The sequence below is a fragment of the Hordeum vulgare genome, chromosome 3H (assembly GCF_904849725.1).
Source record: "Hordeum vulgare subsp. vulgare chromosome 3H, MorexV3_pseudomolecules_assembly, whole genome shotgun sequence".
NCBI lineage: Eukaryota > Viridiplantae > Streptophyta > Magnoliopsida > Poales > Poaceae > Hordeum > Hordeum vulgare.
Genome location: NC_058520.1, coordinates 331,323,713 through 331,345,775, shown reverse-complemented (window position 1 = coordinate 331,345,775; position 22,063 = coordinate 331,323,713).

Sequence of the window (22,063 nt, the reverse complement as noted above, 5' to 3'; positions counted from 1 at the left end):
GTAGAAATTATGCAGACTGGGTTTGTAAACCGAGGATTGTCCTCATTGCTGCGCAGAAGGCTTATGTCCTTAATGCAACGTTCGGTGTGCTAAACCTCCAACGTCGTCTGTGGATGTTGCGAACATCTGACATAGACGTTTTTGATGACTACGTAATAGTTCAGTGCATAATGCTAAACGACTTAGAATTGAGGCGCTGAAGGCTTTTCGAACATCGTGGGACATACGAGATGTTCCAAGAGCCTAAATCAGGATTTCAGGCTTGTGCCCACATCAAGAGGTATGAGACCTATGAGAAGATTCTTTGAGTGCTACAGTGACTTCAATCGAGTCGGAGTTAATCTTCCAGATGAGATAGTGACGGTTCTCCAATGTCACTGCCACCAAGCTACTAGAGCTTCGTGATGAACTATAACATACCAGGGATAGATACGATGATCCTTGAGCTATTCGCGATGTTTGACATCGCGAAAGTAGAAATCAAAAGGGAGCATCCATTGTTGATGGTTAGTAAAACCGCTAGTTTCGAGAAGGGCAAGGGTAAGAAGGGATACTTCATGAAAGGCAAACCAGTTGCCGCTCTAGTGAAGAAACCCAAGGTTAAACCCAAACCCGAGACTAAGTGCTTCTATTATGAGGGGAACGGTCACTTGAGCAGAACTACCCTAGTTACTTGGTAGATGAGAAGGCTGGCGAAGTCGACAATAGTATATTGGATATACATGATATGGATGTGGTCTTTACTAGCAGTACTAGTAGGACTAGGGTATTAGATATTGGTTCGGTTGCTAAGTGTTAGTAACTCGAAATAAAAGCTACAGGATAAACGGAGACTAGCTAAAGGTGAGGTGATGATGTGTGTTGGAAGTAATTTCAACGTTAAAGTGATCAAACATCACACGCTCCCTCTACCATCGGGATTAGTGTTGAACCTAAATAAATGTTATTTGGTTGAGCATGAACATTATTAGACCGTGTTTATTGCAATACGATTATTCATTTAAAGAGAATAATGATTATTCTTTTTTCTTGAATAAATACGTTCGATGCTTTATTTAATTCCGATCGTAGTGATACACATGTTCATAATATTTGAAACCAAAAGATATAAATAAGTAATGATAGTACCACTCACTAGTGGCACTGCCGCTTGAGTCATATTGGTGTAAAACGCATGAAGACGCTCCATACTGATGGATCTTTGGACTCACTCGTTTTTGAATCATTTGAGACATGTGAACTATGCCTATTGGTGTGAACGCATGAAAAAACTCCATAGATGGATCATTTGGAATCACTTGATTTTAAATCACTTGAGACATGCAAATCATGGGCAAGATGACTGGAAGCCTCATTTTTCAGTGAGATGGAACAAGAGAGTAACTTGTTGGAAGTAATACATTTTGATGTATACAGTCCAATGGGCGATGAGGCACGTAATGGACATCATTATGTTCATACTTCACAGATAATTTGAGTAGATACTCGTATATTTACTTGATGAAACACAAGTTTGAATTATTGTAAGGTTCAAGTAATTTCAGAGTGAAGTTGAAGATCATCGTGACAAGAGGATAAAATGACTACGATATGATCGTGGAGATGAATATATGAGTTGCAAGTTTGGTACACATTTAAGACAATGTGAAAATTGTTTCAGAACCAATGCCACCTGGAACACCATGGTGTGATGGTGTGTCCGAACATCATAGTCGCGCCCTATTTCATATGGTGCGTACTATGATGTCTCTTATCAAATTACCACTATCGTTTATGGGTTAGACATTAGAGACAACTACATTCACTTTAAATAGAGCACCACGTAATTCCGTTGAGATTACACTGTATGAACTATGGTTTGGAGAAACCTAAGCTGTTGTTTCTTAAAAGTTTACGGCTACCACGATTATGTGAAGAAGTTTCACCATGATAAGCTCGAACCCAAAGCGGATAAATGCATCTTCATAAGACACCCAAAACAGTTGGGTATGCATCCTATCTCAGATACGGAATCAAAGTGTTTGGTTCTAGAAACGGGTCGTTTCTCGAGAAAAGGTTTCTCTCGAAAGAATTGAGTGGGAGGATGGTGGAAACTTGATGAGGTTATCGAACCGTCACTTCAACCACTGTGTAGTAGCGCGCAGGAAGTTGTTCCTGTGGTGCCTGCACCAATTGAAGTGGAAGCTGATGATAGTAATCATGAAGCTTCGGATCAAGCTACTACCAAACCTCATAGGTCGACAAGGAAACGTACTGCTTCAGAATAGTATGGTAATCCTATCTTGAAGGTCATGTTGCTGGTCAACAATGAACCTGCGAGTTATGGAGAAGCGATGGTGGTCCCAGATTCCAACTAATAACTGGAGCCATGAAATCCGAGAGAGGATCCATGTAAGAAAACAAAGTGTGGACTTTGGAAGAACTACTTGATAGTCGTAAGACTGTTAAGTACACATGGATCTTTAAAATGAGGATAGACGATGATGGTGAAAAGTCACCATTAAGAAAGCTGGACTTGTTGCAAAATGTTTCCGACAAGTTCAAAGGGTTGACTATGATGAGATTTACTCACTCGTGGAAATGCTAAAAGTCTGTTGGAATTGTGTTAGCAGTTGCTGCATTATTTATGAAGTATTGCAGATAGGATGTCAAAACATTGTTTCCTCGGCGTTTTCATTGAGGAAAGGTTGTATGTGATACAACCAGAAGGTTTTGTTTATCCTAAAGATGCTACCAAGTATGCTAGCTCCAGCGATCCTTCTATGGACTGGTGCAAGCATCTCAGAGTTGGAATATACGCTTTGATGAGATGATCGAAGCTCTTTGATTTGTACAAAGTTTATGAGAAACTTGTATTTCCAAATAAGTGAGTGGGAGCACTATAAATTTTTGATGAGTATATGTGGTTGACATATTTTTGATTGAAAATAATGTAGAATTTCTAGAAGGCATAAAGGGTTGTTTGAAAGAGTTTTTCGAAGGAAAACGTGGATTAAGCTACATGAATATTGAGCATCAAGATCTATAGAGATATATTAAGCACTTAATAAGACTTTTAATCAAATGCATGCCTTGACAAAGTTTTTTGAGGAGTTCAAAATAGATCGGCAAAGAAGGAGTTCTTTGTTGTGTTGTAAGGTGTGAATATTGAGTAAGACTCAAAACCCGACCACGACAGAAGAAAAAGAAAGGACGAAGGTCGTCTCCTATGCCTTAGCCGTAGGCTCTAAAGTATGCCATGTTGTGTACCACACCTGATGTGTGCCTTGCCATGAGTGTGTCAAGGGGTACAAAGAGTGAACAAGGATTGAATCATTGAAAATCGGTCAAAGTTATCCTTAGTAACTAGTGGACTAAGCATTTTTTTCTCGCTTATGGAGGTGATTAAAGATTTCGTCGTAAAGGGTTACGTAGATGCAAGCTATGGAACTAATCCGAATAACCCTGAGTAGTAAACCAGATTCGTATAGTGGAGCTGTCATTTTGGAATAGTTCCAAATGGTGCGTGGTAGCAACATATATAGGATAAAATAGAGATTTGTAAAGCAAACACGGATCTGAAAGGTTCAGGCCCGCTGACTAAAACCTCTCTCACAAGCAACACATGATCAAGCCCCAGAACTATATGGGTGTTAGATTCATTACAATCAAGTAGAGATGTGAACTAGATTATTGTCTCTAGTGCAAGTGGGAGATTGTTGGAAATATGCCCTAGAGGCAATAATAAATTGGTTATTATTATATTTCCTTGTTCACGATAATTGTCTATTATTCATGCTATAAATGTATTAACCGGAAACCGTAATACATGTGTGAATATAAAGACCACAACATGTCCCTAGTGAGCCTCTAGTTGACTAGCTCGTTCATCAATAGATGGTCATGGTTTCCTAATCATGGACATTGGATGTCATTGATAACAGGATCACATCATTAGGAGAATGATATGATGGAATAGACCCAATCCTAAGCATATCACTAGATTGTATTGTTCGTCTGCTAAAGCTTTTCTAATGTCAAGTATCATTTCCTTAGACCATGAGATTGTGAAACTCCCGGATACCGTAGGAGTGCTTTGGGTTATCGAACATCACAACGTAACTGGGTGATTATAAAGGTGCACTACAGGTATCTCCGAAAGTGTCTGTTTGGTTGGTACGAATCGAGACTGGGATTTGTCGGTCCGTGTGACGGAGAGGTATCTCTGGGCCCACTCGGTAATGCATCATCATTATGAGCTCAATTTGACTAAGGAGTTAGCCACGGGATGATGTGTTATGGAACGAGTAAAGAGACTTTCTGGTAACGAGATTGAACAAGGTATAGGGATACCGACGATCGAATCTCGGGCAAGTGTCATACCGGTAGACAAAGGGCATTGCATACGGGATTGATTGAATCCACAACATTGTGGTTCATATGATGAGATCATCGTGGAACATGTGGGAACCAACATGGGTATCCAGACCTCGATGTTGGTTATTGGCCAGAGAGATGTCTCGGTCAGGTATGCAAGTTTCCCGAACCCGTAGGGTCTACAAACTTACGGTTCGATGACGCTGAGTTGTTATGGGAATAGTACATGTGGTTACCGAAGGTTGTTCAGAGTCCCGGATGAGATCTCGGACGCCACGGCGAGTTCCGGAATGGTCTAGTGGTAGATTCATATATAGGAAGTGGAGATTTGATTGTGGGAAATATTGCAGGGATCATCGGTATTGTACCGGAACCACCAGAAGGGTTCCGGGGGTCCACCAGCCCCGAAGGGCCACGTGGGACAAAAGTGTAGGTGAACCAGTCCCCAGATGGGCTGGTGCGCCACCCACCAAGGCCTAAGGCGCCTAGGGCAGCAAACCCTAGGGCGTGGTGGCTGCCTTGGGTGGCAAGCCACCCCGTTGGGCGCCACGCCTCCTCCTCTAGGGCTGACCGCCGCACCACCTAGAGAAACCGTAGGGTGACCAGGGCCCTCTCCCTCCCTCCTATATATAGAGAGGGTTTTGGGAGGGTTGCACACACCTTTCACACCTCCCCATGGAGCAGCCCTACCTCTCCCTCTTCTCATCCTCCACGGTGCTTGGTGAAGTCCTCCCAGAGAACTGCGTAGCTCCACCGTCACCATGCCGACGTGTTGCGGGAGCTCTCCGTCAACTTCTCCTCTCTCCTTACTGGATCAAGGTGAAGGAGACATCACCGGGCTGCACGTGTGTTGAACACGGAGGCGCTGTTGTTCGGCGCTTAGATGGAAATCTTCCGCGACTTGAATTGCTACGAGTATGACTCCATCAACCGCGTTCATAGTAATGCTTCCTCTTAGTGAAAGTCCGTTATATCGACTAGAGGGGGGTCAATAGGAGATTTTTAGAATTTAATCACTGAGGAAATTCCTTTTGAGGAAATTCCTCACTGATGACTAACTTACAACAGAAACAGTAAAGGATTAGAAGTGCAAAGTTTCACAACAGCAGTTTTTCAGTGTGAGGAATGTGAAAACAGATTGCATGGTGAGCAAGCACGCAAAAAACAGATGAGGATTAACTAGCGTGAAGAATTTGGGGTTGAGGAATTTCAGAGAAAGTCTTCAGCAAATTCTTCAAAGAGTAACAGTGAAAGTCATCAACAGATAATCTGAGGAAAGTAAGGATTTGAGGAATTAGAACCCGTTTCACAGTGAAGACAGTAGTTGATGACCCAGTTCCAACTGCTGTGACAATTGTACATCTGGTTTGGAGCGGCTTGGTATTGAAACCAAAGGACACACAGTCCCGAGACACACAATCCCTACCGTGTTCTCCTTGGGATAAGAACACACAGTCCTCGCCCAACACTCGGGGTAAGTCTTCAGGGCAGACTTCCAAACCCTCACAAACTTGGTCACCCGACGATCCACAATTGACTGCTGGATTGCTCTAGACCATGACGCCTAACCGTCTGGAGGATGCACAGTCCCCTAAGGTAAAAAGCTTCAGTCCCACACAGGAACAACTTCTTCAGTGATGCTCAATCACTTGGTTCTAGGTTTGTGGTTTCGGTCTATGGTATATTTCCTCACTGATGAATTACTCTCGAAGACTCTGAGGAATTGGGTTGCTCTTATGACAAGTGTCAGTTCCTAACGGAGCAGCCAACCACCTAATGGTTGTGGCGGGCGGCTATTTATAACCTGGGAGCACCCCTACATGATTTGACACTAATGTCCTTAAATAATATGACCGTTGGTGTGGATAAGACCAATGACTTGGCGTGGCTATTTAAACGGTCGGAACCCTCAACTGTGAGAGTCCTCATGTCACTCGTATTCCTCACTTGAGGCTTTTGGTAGGATTAGGCTTGGGTTGAGCATCATGAGGAAATTCATTCCAAAGTGTAACTTCGACCCCCTTTAACAGTACGGTGTTCCTATTACTCAAGTGTGAAGAAAATAAAACAGAAAGAGTAAATCTTCATGCTTCAAAGTCTTCAGGATGATTTTCTTCAGGACGCACCGAATTCCTCAATTTCAATATCTTCATGAGGAATATCAATTTCATCGCAGATTCTTCGCGATTCAATTCTTCAGCTTTAGACCAATTTCTTCAACCTAAGATATATATTTTTATGGGTCGATATTCATCAAATATCTCAAACTCCTCAGTGACATATAGATCATGTGTACACTCATAAACACATTAGATACTTAACCTATAAGTATTCAAACCACCAAAATCACTAAGGGGCACTAGATGCACTTACAATCTCCCCCTTTTTGGTGGTTGATGACAATTAGGTTAAGTCTTCAATAGGGATAAAAATATGAACTGTAAATACTCATTTGAGGAATTTGAAATCAAGATTCAGAGAGACTCCCCCTAAAGATGTGCATATCTTGAGGATTTTTCTTTTCACAGCAAATGCACATTGTTGATATATATCATGGAGATCTCCCCCTGAGTCTTGTAAATCATGCATACATGTAACATAAAGTATGAAGAAAATGAAGATGCATGATGACAAATGGTATCTGACGAATTCCAGCATGCGTGCATTAAAACTTGAGGAATAAGCATGCGAAGAAAAACGTTCAAAAGCGTCAGAGTACCATCGGGCTTAAGTTACAACTCATTACATAAAAACTTCACAAGAGCCAAGAGTTTGTAACTTAAATATAGTTCATAGGCCCCAAAATATCCCGCTTGAAGACTAACTCTCAAGTTTCTCCCCCTTTGTCATCAACTGACAAAAAGGGACAAACTGAGGACTAACGGCCGTGAAGACTTCACTTCTTGGTGGTTCATGAAGAGGCGTGGTGCTTCTTGGGAGTAGTCTTCTTCCTTGGACCGGTGGTATTGTCGAGCTGTTCTTCATCAGATTCAGCAGTGCGGAATGAAGAAAAGGAACTGTCTTCAAGGTCTGGAACTGGAATTGGCCTGAACTTCTTCTTGGGCGGCCACGACCAATCAAAGTCTCGATCAAAGTCCAATTCTTCAAGCTCTGTCTGAGTCTTCAATTGAGCAAGTGTAGCCCAGGTGCGATCAAAAACCTCATGCAGATAGTGATGGTTAAGCTTCACAGAGTTCTGTGTTTCAGGGAGAGTTTTCACAATGGCGCCGAACTGGCGTTTGACCCACTTGTGATTGCAATCCACCTTCTGGTGAAGACTGAGGAGAAGCTCTCTAGTATTCATCACGCGAGGAGCAACATGGCTTGCTGGGTGAGTCGTAGTATCATCCCATGACGAGTAAGCTTCCGGCTCTCTGAACTGGCCATCAAGGGGCCTACGGCCTTCATCAATCACTGACTTGCCTTTTCCTTCAACTGGCTCGAAAGTCTTCTTGTTGACCCTGATAGGAGGCATATAACCAACATGGTTGTTGAAATCAGCGTGGAAGTTGATGCCTGTCCTTGTCCTGATGATCTCATGATCCATGGGGCATATATCTTGTGATCAAAAGGACACATAGCATTGTCGGCCAACGTCCTCAAGAATAAATCATGTATGTTGATAGGAATACCATGGATGATGTTGAAAAGGATATTCTTCATGATGCCTACGCCATCTTCTTCATCATCATGGCCTTTGATTGGCGCAAGCACACTGCAGAGGATTATGTAAACAGACCTTGGTGTATATTTGAGCTCGTGGACGAGGAATGTTTTTCTCGGTGATTGCCCTTCAGCCAAAGGCTTCATGAGGACTTCCATCATCCCGTTGGGCAGCTCACGCTCACCGTAAAGCTTCACGGCCTCCTCTGAGGGAATTGATACTGGCAGTTCACGGAGGAGCTGAGTAGCAGGAGCCTTGTAGTGAGTGTTTTGTGTCATCCAGTCAAACACCCAGGTGTTAATATCTTCAGGATTGCCAGATATGTGAAGAGTGGCATAAAACTGAAGAATGAGCTCACTGTTCCAATCAGAGATGTCTGAGCACATTGGTAGTAGTCCAGCTTCATGAAGAACATTTAGGACTGGAGCTAGGCATGGTATTCCTTCAAGTTTAACGTGAGGAATATGCATGTGCTGGAATATCTTGTTTCTTCCACACAGCACAGAGGCATAGTAATTCAGTTGTGTCCTCGTTCAAAACTTCAGATGTCTGATTTGAGGCTTATCATAGGGATTTTCTCCCATGAAGTACATGCGTTCTTCAAAGAAGTTCTCCTTTTGGAACTGCGGTCGCTTGGAGAATGGCTGACGCTGCACTGGATGAAGATTCTGCTGAGGAACTGGAGGGGAGACAACAATTTCAGTTTCTGGGTTCAACACAACAAAAGCATTTTCTTGGTCAGGTGCATTTTCCTTAGCATTTCCCTCAGGGTGAGGAATTCCATCTGCTTGGGCTTCAGGCTGAGGAGCTTGCTCATGTTGTGCTTCATGCTGAAGAATGGGATCTTGCTGGGCATCAGGCTGAGGAATGGGTTCATTCTAAGCCTCAGTAAGATTTTGCTCAGGTGGAGGAGTTGGGTCAGCCTGTTCCACATCTTGAGGATTTTTCTCAGGACTTTGAATTTCACCAGCCTGAGGAATTTCACTTTCCTCTTCCTCAGCTGGCTTGGTGACAGACGCAGTTTCATGAACTGGTGCAACTGATCCTTGTGCAGTGTTTTCCTGAGGAATGGAGGGGTGAGGACTGTCGTCAATACGAATTTCTTCGTCAGTGTGTTCCTCAGATGCGGCATCCTTCATTTCCTCATCTGTCCCTTTCTCTTGGTCTACAAGAGTGACCATTTCATAGGATGGAGCGATGTTGAGGGGCACAGGGTCCAGTGGAGCATCATCTTCAAGTGCTTTGAGGCGCTTGGCCTCAGTTTCTTCTTCTGCTGAGGAGGCCTTTCTCTTTTTGGCTTCCTTCTCAGCAGCCCTGGTTTTATTCACATCTGATGCTGACGGAGTCATCTTCTTCACCTTTAAAGCTTTTGGTGAAGGGGTTCTCTCGACAGATTCATCAGCTGGCTTTGAGGAACCAGCTGGAGCAAAGTCATCAGCTTGCTATTATGAAGCAGCTGGGTTAGGGGCAGTCTCACCAGCTGTAGCAGATTCCTCAGCTGGATTTCCCATGGTGATTTCTTCAATAGCCGGTACATCCACATGGCTTTCTTGGGGTATTTCCTCAGCTTGAGGAGTTTCATCAGCTTGAGCAGATTCATCGGCTGGCTCTTCAATCAGAGGCTGAGGAGTTGGTGATGGAGGGGCAGCCGTCTTGTTGTAGTCATCAACAGCTTTGGTGGCAAATTGCATGAAACTGCTTTTGAGACTCTGTTGATCAGATAGCTTGGCGTACTTCTCTGTCAAAGTCTTCAACTCAGCCTGTGTTGACACCAGTGCATCAGGCGTCAAGTTGAGGAGATTCTGCTTGAGGAATTTCTCCCTTTTAAGCTTAGCAACCTTGGCCTGCTTGGCTTGCTGTTCTTTCCACTTGGCTTCATTGATGAATGTGGCCACCATGTGGCTGATGCCAGGGGGAAGTTTCAAGTCATCAAGCGGAGTGTTTGGGTCCTCATACCAGATGTTTATGTAGTCTATGAGGACCTTGGGGTCCATGGCCAGAGGAATGGCCCTACTAGACGCTTGATCTACCCTCTCTTGCTTGTTTCTGATTATAGCTTGCAGGGCTTGATCATCATATTCATCACTACCCTCCGATGCAGACGGGACTATGATGATTTTGCTGGGGCTTGGTTGTGTTGCTCTTTCAGTAGACACGTGAGTCTTCACAGGAGGTGGTGAAGACTTTGTCTCCGAGCTGGTTGCAGCTGGGAGTGAGGAGCTGGAGGTAGCGGGCATTGACTTCATGACCGGCTTCAGTGCTGGTTTCTCTTGAGGCTTTGGTGGTGGTGCTGAGGATTTTTGTGCTAAGGATTTTGGCGCTGAGGGTTTTGTAACTAATGCCTTAGCTGGTTTTTCTTGAGGCTTTGGAGCCCTTGTTTTTGACGGCACAAACGTTGGTTGAGGAATTGCTGAACCAGAGGTCTCGGCGGCAGAGGAAGTAGCCACAGTTGAAGCAGCAGCTGAGGATTCATTGAATTTCCTCACTGCAAAATCTGCCTGCTTTTTAAGCTTAGCCAAATGCTTGTCCTTTTCATCAGGATAGTCATCAAGTGTCTTCAGGCTTGAGGGGTGTGCTACTTGATGAGCCTCAAGTGGGTCCCGTTTGCCAGGAGACTTCAGGGCGAATTTCTTCGCATACTTGGCAGGTACGAATCTGTATTCCTTCCATTCCTTAGCCCATCGGCGTTCTATCTTCTGAAGCCGAATTTTTCTCTTGGCCATTGTTTCATTTTCATCAGGTGTGCAATAGTCCAAGTAAATATCCTCAGGGATATCCAAAGCTGTGTTCTGCTCAAGTTTCTTCCCTCCCTTCTGTTTCCTGTCATCCTCCATTTTCTTCAGCTAAGGATTTTGCCGATGAGACTGAATTCTGATGACACTTGAAGATTTTCTTCATGAAACGCTGCAAATGAGTTAATGTGATGATAACCGAGAGATTCATCAGCTGACATGTGTGTACCTGTGAACAGAGTATAGTTGCGAGGAATTTGGAGAGGTCATATGCGTTCTTAGATTTTAAGAAAATGAAAAAGTTTGACAGTTGAGGAATTTAACCAGTGGTTGATGAATTTTCCTAAGCATACTGTTCTTGGGTTCCAGAGTTGTACAGATCCGAAAATTCGCAGAATTGAGGAATCTCGTGAAAAACTTAAATGCTTAGAGAAGTTCATCAATGGTGTGGTGATAGGTAGTGTTTGAGGAATCAGGTACATATGGATTCTTGAGGAAAAACAGATTTCACATCAGAGATGTAAAATAGTAGATCTAACTTGCTATAAAAATGGGGTTTTTATTTACCCTTGAAGGCGCGCACGAAGAACACAGAAAAGTTGTGGATAGAAGCTCTTCGGTGCGTGCCCAATGCGCCCTAACCCGGCAGCAGAGGACGTCTACCGCGGCGGCGGACGAAGATGGTCTGACTCCGGCGTGGTTCCGGCGACGGAGAAGTCGAGGCACTGAAGCTCTTCTTCGCCGGCGACGAGACTTCCAACGGTGGCGCTAGGGTTCGGTGCTTTTTGCTGTAGCGGGAGAGCAAGGGGAGAAGAAGTGTTTGCCGAGGGGGATAAGGATATATTTATAGCCAGGCGGTTACTGTTGGCGCGAAGAATTCGGACCAAACAGCCTCTGCCTCTACGTCTCTGCACGACACGTGTAGCTCTCGGACAAGGCGGTGTAGATAGTGGAGATCGTGGTTATCCGAACGTGGGAAGTGGGGTTCAGTTACTGTGCATTAAAGAAACATTTTTGAAGAGTTGAGGATTTTGTTACATAATCATCAGCTAACAAGGACGCAGTGAGGATTTTGAACAAAGTTTCAAGTAGAACGCATATGAAGAATCGAATAGACTGGATGAGAGTAGCAAAGAGGGAAAGTAGGGTCCGATCATATTCACTTAGATGAAATATCAACTTGAAGAATTAGCTATAAGTGAATCATGTTGAGGACATGAAATCACGGTCTATCTTGTCAAACGGAAGTCATCAAGTGTTTTTGAAGATTTGAGTAACTTGAGGATTTTGTGATAAATCGTCACAATGAAGAACAACTGTTTTGAAGAAAACCACATTTTGAGGAAATGGAACACTGAAGAAAATCAACATGAGGAATTTCACTTTGGGCGGTGGCGTGACCCACCATATAAGAATGTTGATTACAGACACCGCGTACAATTGTCGTAGGGCCGTGAGAATCAATTTCTTCATTGATTTCTTCACATTCAGATTGATATTCTTCATTAGTTGAAGAAAATCGATTCATCATGTGTTACACATCTAAGTCATCAATTTAGCATAAGTGTTAGAATGTGTGCATGTTTTTACAAAACATTTGAAGATTCTAAGATATTTAGCTCACACCGCAACATGCAAAACCTTTTCTCATCCAAGGGCTTAGTGAAGATATCTGCCAGTTGATCATCAGTCTTCACATGGTCGATGAGGATATTGCCCTTGAGGACATGGTCCCGAAGAAAATGATGACGAATCTGGATGTGCTTAGTCTTCGAGTGCTGTACTGGGTTGTATGCAATCTTGATTGCACTCTCATTGTCGTAGTAGAGAGGCACATTCTTCGGGTTGATGCCGTAGTCCTTGAGGGTTTGCTTCATCCATAGTAACTGAGAACAGCATGAACCCGCAGCAATGTACTCACCTTCGACAGTGGAGAGTGATACGCAGTTCTGCTTCTTTGAGGACTAGCAAACTAGTGATCTTCCGAGGAAATGACATGTACGAGAAGTTGACTTGTGATCCACACGATCACCAGCATAGTCAGAATCAGAATATCCTACCAGGTGAAGATTGGAGCCCTTGGGATACCATAATCCTAGTGTTGGTGTGTGAGCTAAGTATCGAAGAATATGCTTCACAGCCTTATGGTGTGATTCCTTCGGTTTTGCTTGAAAACGTGCACACATGCAAACACTAAGCATTATATCTGGCCTAGATGCACAAAGATAATATAAAGAGCCAATCATAGAGCGATATACCTGCTGATCAATTTTTTTACCATTTTCATCACTGCCGAGATGGCCGTTGGTAGGCATTCGAGTCTTGGCACCTTTGCATTCATGCATGTCGAATTTCCTCAGAACATCCGTGAGGTATTTCTCCTGTGATTTAAATATTCCATTGCGTTGTTGACGAATTTAAAGACCTAAGAAGAATTTCAGCTCCCCCATCATAGACATCTGATATTCTTCACTCATCATGTAAGCAAATTCATCACTGTATCGTTTGTCAGTACAGCCAAATATGATATCATCGACATATATTTGGCACACAAATAGCTCATTATCATAGGATTTAGTGAAAAGAGTGGGTCGAGTGAACCATATTTGGAGCCTTTCTTCATGAGGAATTCCTTCAATGTATCATACCATGCCCGAGGGGCTTGCTTGAGACCATAGAGCGCCTTTTTGAGTCTGAAGATTTGTCTGGATTCTTTGGATCCTCAAAACCTGGGGGCTGAGCAACATATACTTCTTCCTCAAGCTTACCATTGAGGAATGCACTTTTCACATCCATTTGATATAAGATGATGTTATTATGATTAGCATAAGCAAGTAGTATTCGAATAGCTTCAAGTCTAGCAACAGGTGCAAAAGTTTGATCGAAATCTATTCCTTCAACCTGGGTGTAGCCCTGGGCTACAAGTCGTGCCTTGTTCCTCACCACTTGACAGTCCTCATGTTGCTTGTTTCGGAAAATCCACTTGGTACCGATGATGTTGTGCTTGCGAGGATCTGGTCATTTGACGACCTCCCATACGTCATTCATCTTGAATTTAAGAAGTTCGTCTTGCATAGCTGGATCCACTCCGGTTCCAGAAAAGCCTCAGCAACTTTTGAGGGTTCTGTGATAGATACAAAGGAAAAATGCCCACAAAAGTTAACTAATTCATTAGCTTTTGAGCGAGTGAGAGGACCTGGCGCGCTACTTCATTTGCAATCCTCCGATGAGCTGGTTGAGGATTTCGTCTGGGCTGAGGAAGTGGTTCTGGTGCAATTTCCTCACGAGCATCTTCATGATTTTCATCAGTGATTGGGATCGTTTCTTCATCAATTTCCTCGGTGGGAACAATGTCATTAGTAGGTTTGAGCTTTATTGCTTCCTCAGGTGACACCTTATCTGGATCAGAAGGCAATTGCTCTCTTTGCGAGCCATTAGTTTCATCGAACCGCACATCTACAGTCTCAACAACTTTGTTGTGATAGTTCTTGAAGATTCTGTAGGTGTGCGAGTCCTTTCCATAACCGAGCATAAAACCCTCATGTGCCTTGGGTGCAAATTTTGAGCTATGGTGAGGATCTCTAATCCAACAATTTGCACCGAAGACTTTGGAATAACTTACATTGGGTGTCTTATCAATGAGGAGTTCATATGAGGTTTTCTTGAGGAATTTGTGAAGATATGCCCTATTGATGATATGGCATGCAGTGTTGATTGCTTCAGGCCAAAAGCGACGAGGAGTCTGATATTCTTCAAGCATAGTTCTTGCCATCTCAACGAGAGTCCTGTTCTTCCTTTCGACGACACCGTTCTGCTGAGGAGTATAAGGAGCAGATAATTCGTGAGTAATACCAAGTTCATCAAGATAATCATCAAGAACAGTGTTTTTGAACTCTGTTCCATTATCACTCCTGATATGTTTGATCTTGATGCCAAAGTTCGTCGAGGCCCTTGAAGAAAATCGTTTGAAGATTTCCTGCACTTCAGTTTTATATACTATGATATGCACCCATGTATATCTAGAATAATCATCAACTATGATGCTGCATTGGTTAGTGTGGCATAGATAGTAGGTCCAAATAGATCCATATGAAGCAATTCCAAGGGACGAGTAGTTGTCATGATAGTCTTTGAGGGATGCTTGGATCTGGTCATTTTCCTAGATTCACATGCACCGCACAGATGATCCTTGAGGAATTTGACTGATTCGATGCCGATGACATGCTTCTTCTTCGCGAGCATGTGCAAATTCCTCATGCCTGAATGACCTAGTCTTCGGTGCCACAGCCATCCTTCTGAGGTTTTTGCTAGTAAGCAAGTGGCTGGTTGAGGACCTGTAGAGAAATCAACAAGGTACAAATCCCTTCTTCTTACACCTTCAAAGACTTTGGATCTGTCAGATTCCATGATGACTACACATCTATATCTACCAAAGATAACAATCATATCAAGATCACAAAGCATCGAGACTGACATGAGGTTAAAACCAAGGGATTCAACAAGCATCACTTTGTCCATATGCCTATCCTTGGAAATAGCCACTTTGCCAAGTCCCAATACCTTGCTTTTACCTTTGTCAGCATATGTGATTTGCTTCAGAGGTGATGGATTTAGTGGCATATTCATCAACAAGCTTTTGTCACCAGTCATGTGATGTGTGCAGCCACTATCAAGAACGCACTCAGTATTCTTGGGTTTATCATCCTGCAGATGAATTAGTACAGCTTACCATCTCATATGCTTCAGATTTGAAGAATATGATATCAATTTCATCAGATAAGAATTTCATCACAACAGAATTATAAGGATTGTGTGAAATATTTCTATTTCATCAATATTTGCTTGCGTCCTATCAAGCATTTCCTCAGGTCTCCAGAAATTCTTCAGATGCTGATTTTCATCTGGCGACCTGACCTACAGAAGTGATTAGTTTGATTTCTTCACCACCCACATTTGAAGGGGTGGTAAAGCATTCATCATTCTGCGAGCACCATATGAGAAAGGTGGCATTGAAGCTAATGCACTCCTCTTAACAGTAGGGGGTTAAAGTACTCATATGAATATGCAGAGAACTAGTTTGGATTTATGAACATAATGATTTGAAGAGTAACGCTCATATTCATATTCCTTATAATTTCCATGCATGTTAGACGCATTAGCACGGGTACGAGCATAATTTTGACCAGTTGAGGATTTTGATCCTCTTGAAGACTTTGGTCCTCCTGAGGAATTTGATCTGGGGTTCAGATTCTTCATCGGTGGTGTCATGAGGACATTTACCTAAAGATTTTCAAGACAACTTTTGGGAACCCAGATTTTCCTCAAGGGAGAACCATTCCTGCAGTTAGTTCCAATATATCGAGCAAATACTTCACCAGATTGATTTTTGAACAGTTTATACTTGGAGTCAAATGACTCATCTGAGGAATAGGATAATTCAAATGAAAAGCCAGTTAGATTGGATGGATCAAAAGGAGGCCCAGTAGCAGCAACCCATGAGGTTTTGTGATACTTCTCAGGTTTCCAATAAGATCCATCAGCATTTAATTTCCTCTCAAAGGCAATTCCTTCTTTCCTCTGGTTCCTGTTCAAGATCTGCTTTTTGAGCACATCACAGAGGGATTGATGTCCTTTGAAGCTTTTATATATGCCTGTCACATACAATTCCTTCAACCCTGCATTTTCATCAGTAATATTTGTGTTTTTCTCAAGTGAGGAAATAGACACTACAGGTGTAGTTGAGGAATTTGTAGCAATAGAAGCATTTGATGATTCTGGTGAAGAATTAGCAGTTTCGCGTTCAATACATTTAAGACATGGAGGAATGAATTTAGCTTGAGCAGCGCTGATCTGTTGAGCTAGTAATGAATCATTTTCCATATGAAGATCATCATGAGAAATCCTCAGCTTCTCTAGATCAAGCTTCCTTTGAAGAAATTCATAGGAAAGTTTCTCTTGATCAGCGAGGAGTGTATCATAACGATCTTGAAGATTATCAAATCTAGACTGAAAACTTTTCACATCTTCAGTGAGGATTTGGGTAAGATTCATTTCATCATTCAACAGATCATCACTTCTATCTAGCAGTTTCTGAAGCTTTTCCAGGGCAGTCTGTTGTTTAGTGGCAATGATAGCAAGTTTACTGCAACTGGGTTTTTTATAATCATCAGGTTCATAGTCACTTGAATCAAAGGAGGAAGCATCATTTGGTACCTTTGAACCTTTTGCCATGAAGCAATAGGTTGGAGCGAAGTCATCAGCATAGTCATCAGTGTGGATGGTGTTATCATCTTCTTCGAGGTTGAAGATTGACTTCCTGATGAAAGTGGTTGCCAGTGCAATACTAGCCTGTCCGGATTCTGAGTCTTCATCAGAACCCTCTTCTTCATCACATTCCTCTGATTTTGCCGCGGAGTCCATTTCCTTGCCAATAAGTGCCCGAGCCTTTCTGAAACTAGTCTTCTTGTGCGATGAGGGCTTTGAAGATGAGGATTTTGAAGAGTTCTTCTTCTCCTTCGAGTCATCAGAACTGTCAGCCTTGTATTTCTTCTTCTTTGATTACTTTCCCCATCGGGGACAGTCGGCAATCTAATGACCTGATTTCTTGCATTTGTGGCAGGTTCTTTTCTTGTAGTCCTCAGATGAAGATTCTGATTTCCTCATGTCTCTTCTTGAAGATTTACCGAACTGGCCACATCGTGTAAACCTCTGGAATTTCCTCACGAGCATTGCAAGCTCGTGTCCAAATTCTTCAGGATCACCAATGCCATCATTCGAATCTTGTTCTTCAGATGAGGAAATTGCTCTAGCCTTCAGTGCACATGGTCTAGAATAGCTTGGTCCATATAGACCTTTCTTTTCTTCTAGCTGGAATTCATGAGTATTGAGTCTTTCGAGTATATCAGCTGGATCAAGCATCTTGTAGTCTGGTCTTTCTTGAATCATCAGTACTAAAGTATCAAATGAAGAATCCAAAGATCTCAGCAGTTTCTTCACAACTTCGTGATCAGTAATGTCTCGAGCTCTCAGTGCTTGCAGTTCATTTGATATGTCAGTAAGGAGATCAAAGGTGTCTTGGAAGCTTTCATTGTCATGCCTCTTGAAGCGATTGAAGAGATTGCGAAGAATATCAACACGAGAGTCACGCTGGGTTGATACTCCTTCATTTACTTTGCACAGTCTCTCCGAGATCAGTGTTGCAGAGCCCAAAGCACTCACTCTTCCAAACTGGCCTAGGCTCAGATGGCCACAGTTGATATTCTTCGCTTGAGAATCAAGTTGCTTGAATTTCTTCACATCAGCAGTAGAGACACTAGCAGAGATGATGGGGACGCCATGTTCCACAATATACCGGAGATCATTATCAATAGCTTGTAGATGCATTTGCATCTTGTAGTTTCAGAAGGGAAAGTTCTTTCCTTAGAAAGTAGGACATGCTGCAGTCACCTTAAACATGCCTGCATACGATATAACTAAAACTCCAGGTGGTTAAACCAAAATCACACAGAACAAGGGAGTACCTTGCTCTGATACCAATTGAAAGTGCGTTATATCGACTAGAGGGGGGTGAATAGGAGATTTTTAGAATTTCATCACTGAGGAAATACCTTTTGAGGAAATAGTAAAGGATCAGAAGTGCAAAGTTTCACAATAGCAGATTTTTAGTCTAAGGAATGTGAAAACAGATTGCATAGTGAGCAGGCACGCAGAAAACAGATGAGGATTAACTAGCGTGAAGAATTTGGGGTTGAGGAATTTCAGAGAAAGTCCTCAGCAAATGCTTCAAAAAGTAAAAGTGAAAGTCATCAACACATAATCTGAGGAAAGTAAGGAGTTGAGGAATTAGAACCCGTTTCACAGTGAAGACAGTAGTTGATGACCCAGGTCCAACTGCTGTGACAGTTGTACATCTCGTTTGGAGCGGCTTGGTATTGAAACCAAAGGACACACAGTCCCGGGACACATAGTCCCTACCGTGTTCTCCTTGGGCTAAGAACACACAGTCCTTGCCCAACACTCGTGGTAAGTCTTTAGGGCGGACTTCCAAACCCTCACAAACTTGGTCACCCGGCGATCCACAATTGACTGCTAGATTGCTCTCGACCATGACGACTAACCGTCTGGAGGATGCACAGTCCTCAAAGGTAAAAGGCTTCAGTCCCACACAGGAACAACTTCTTCAGTGATGCTCAATCACTTGGTTCTAGGTTTGTGGTTTCGGTGTATGGTGTATTTCCTCACTGATGAATTACTCTCGAAGACTCTGAGGAATTGGGTTGCTCTTATTACAGTGTTAGTTCCTAACGGAGCAGCCAACCAGCTAATGGTTGTGGGGGGCGGCTATTTATAGCCTGGGAGCATCCCGACATGACTTGACACTAATGCCCTTAAATAATATGACCGTTGGTGTGGATAATACCAATGACTTGGCGTGGCTATCAAAACGGTCGGAACCCTCAACTGTGAGAGTCCTCATGTCACTCTTATTCCTCACTTGAGGCTTTTGGTAGGATTAGGCTTGGGTTGAGCATCATGAGGAAACTCATTCCAAAGTGTAACTTCGACCCCCTTTAACAGTACGGTGTTCCTATTACTCAAGTGTGAAGAAAATAAAACACAAAGAGTAAATCTTCATGCTTCAACGTCTTCAAGGACACACCGAATTCCTCAATTTCAATATCTTCATGAGGAATATCAATTTCATCGCAGATTCTTCGCGATTCAATTCTTCAACTTTAGACCAATTTCTTCAACCTAAGATATATATTTTTAGGGGTCAATATTCATCAAATATCTCAAACTCCTCAATGACTTATAGATCATGTGTACACTCATAAACACATTAGATACTTAACATATAAGTCTTCAAACCACCAAAATCACTAAGGGGAACTAGATGCACTTACTGTAGCGACCCGACTCAAGACGAGTCAAGCCTCTGTGTTTTTGTGCCATCCCTGGATCAGTATGCTGGCACACACAGTACATCAATGTATATATCAAAGTGCAATCACATGTAAATAGCGTAAAACTGAAAGATACCTTAATTATTTCAGCGGAAGCGGTCAAGGGAGTGGAGTCCCAATAAACACCAACGGCAAGTTGAGTGCAGACCGTAACCCTGAATCGTACTCTTACTCGTCGAAGAAAAATATCTGCAACATAAGACGTTGCAGCCGTGTAGGTCAGCATATTGAATATGCCGGCACGTCACATAAGAGAGGGGTAAAAATGTCATCTATACTATATGCATATATGGCAGGTGGGGTTGTAAGTTTTAGCGTAAAGCAAATTTTTCTCCTGCAACAAGAGAGGGCTAAAAGCAAAATGTTACTACATTGTTGGTTGTTAACGAGATGGTTCCACCAACCAATCTCGTACCCATGTTGTCAATAATACCCACATCAATATTATTATTTGTGTTGAGAATTTCAGATAACTTCAGTTCCTTTGGCTCAAGTTGTCCATGACCATGGACACGGCAAATCGATTAGGTTTGAGTACTCTGCAGAGTTTTGCACACGTTCCCCACAAGATTTGATCGCCTCCGTGTAAGTCCTCGCACTTCAGGGTGTTTGAAGACCGGATGATCAAAACATGGTCTCTCAACGGGTCCCTCTGAATCCCTGTGGGTGCCCATCCATTCCTACCGTTCTTCTACATCTGCTAGCACCGCCTGTCCAGAGTCGCCGCGTTGTCCAACCAAGCCAGAGTGCATAATGACTTGTGGCTATGCAGGTAAGCCTTGGGTCTTGAAAATATCCGTCCGTCTCTTTGAGCCTGGGTGAAGCTTTCCGCAGGATGTAATGGCCTCTCCAGCATCTCGGGTCATCCACTGGGTTCTCCAGGGAGCCGATCAACCGTCCTTCACCCAGAGTTGCATTGCGTCCGAGGTCTTGAAAATCTTGTCTTAACCGGTCTTGATTATCTAATCAACCTTGCATCACTCCTGTTATGCACTCAACCGAAATCCCGTCTACTCAAGCATAGCAATATGAAATTTGTCGTCCTGGGGCCAAGTATCGGGGTTGTTGTGTGCCTACCACATGATACTACAACCTTTACTAAAATTTCCAAGTACCTAAGCAGCATGCAATTGGGCATAGAGTGGTAGAACTACGATGCATAAAACATAGGTGATAGTATGATCCAAATGACTTGCCTGGTGATGTTGACGAAGAAGAATTTCTCAAGAAATAACTTGATAGACTACTCGTCACTCTCCGATGAAATCTATATAACAAACATATCATTCACATAAGCAATCATACTAGCAATCATTCTAGCAATCAAAACGAAGAAGAGAGTGAATAAGAATCCGAAAGAAACTTCAAATAAGACTAGGGAGTCTTCTACTACGTCAAACACTAAATAGTTTTTGTCTAACAGAAAATATTAACAAGGAACTAAGATATAAATTTAACTAAGATAAAATAAAGTATTTTTTTACAAAACCATTTGAAAGTACTTCCAAACGGAATTTGAAACAGTGGGGAAACCAATTGCAAGTTACTAAGGAACTAGAATTGATTTCATGAAAACAAATAAAAATAAAATAAAAACTTGTTGCAAAACTACTGTTTAACTAACATAAACAAAACAATAATTTTTCTGAAATAATAAAGAACATATTTTAAAACAAAGATAGAAAAGGAATTAGCCGAAATCCTAAAAGAGGTGAAACGGAAATTGTTTCACAAGAAACAGTGAGCTAAAATACTCAAACAAATCTGAAATTTTTACCATTGATAAATAATATCACTAGTGATCAGTACCAAAAGGAATCAAATTAAAATCTATTTTTAAACTCCTGGAATAGGCAAAACAAGGTTTAAACTAAATCTGATCTAACTTATATGCTTTTAAAAACTACAGGAAATTTGTGAGCTACTGGAAAAAGAATCACTATCATTGGACTTCGGGATCAAAAGTTATGGCCAAAACAAAACAGAAACTTTGCTGTTTTTGGAACTAGACAGAAAAAGAGAATAATTGCTACAGACACGTGGCGCCCACTGATTGGCTAAGGGTGTTTGCTGCATAGGCTAAACAGCGAATGGCCGCTAAATAAGAAAAGTTCTCTGGCTAAAAGTTAAGTGAATAAAAATCGGCGGTTTTTGTTTAAAAACCGAAAGGTTATCCTACTCTAATCTACACCGTTGAAAATAGATCTAAGGGTAAAACTAAAAAAAACAAAACAAGTAAAAAAAAGAAAGGAAAGAGGGGCCTTACCGTGATGGAAGTTGCTCCCGTGCTGGAGCCTTCTCCGGCGAGGTGGCCGGCCGCCGGCGAGGGTGGGGAAGGGGTGGTA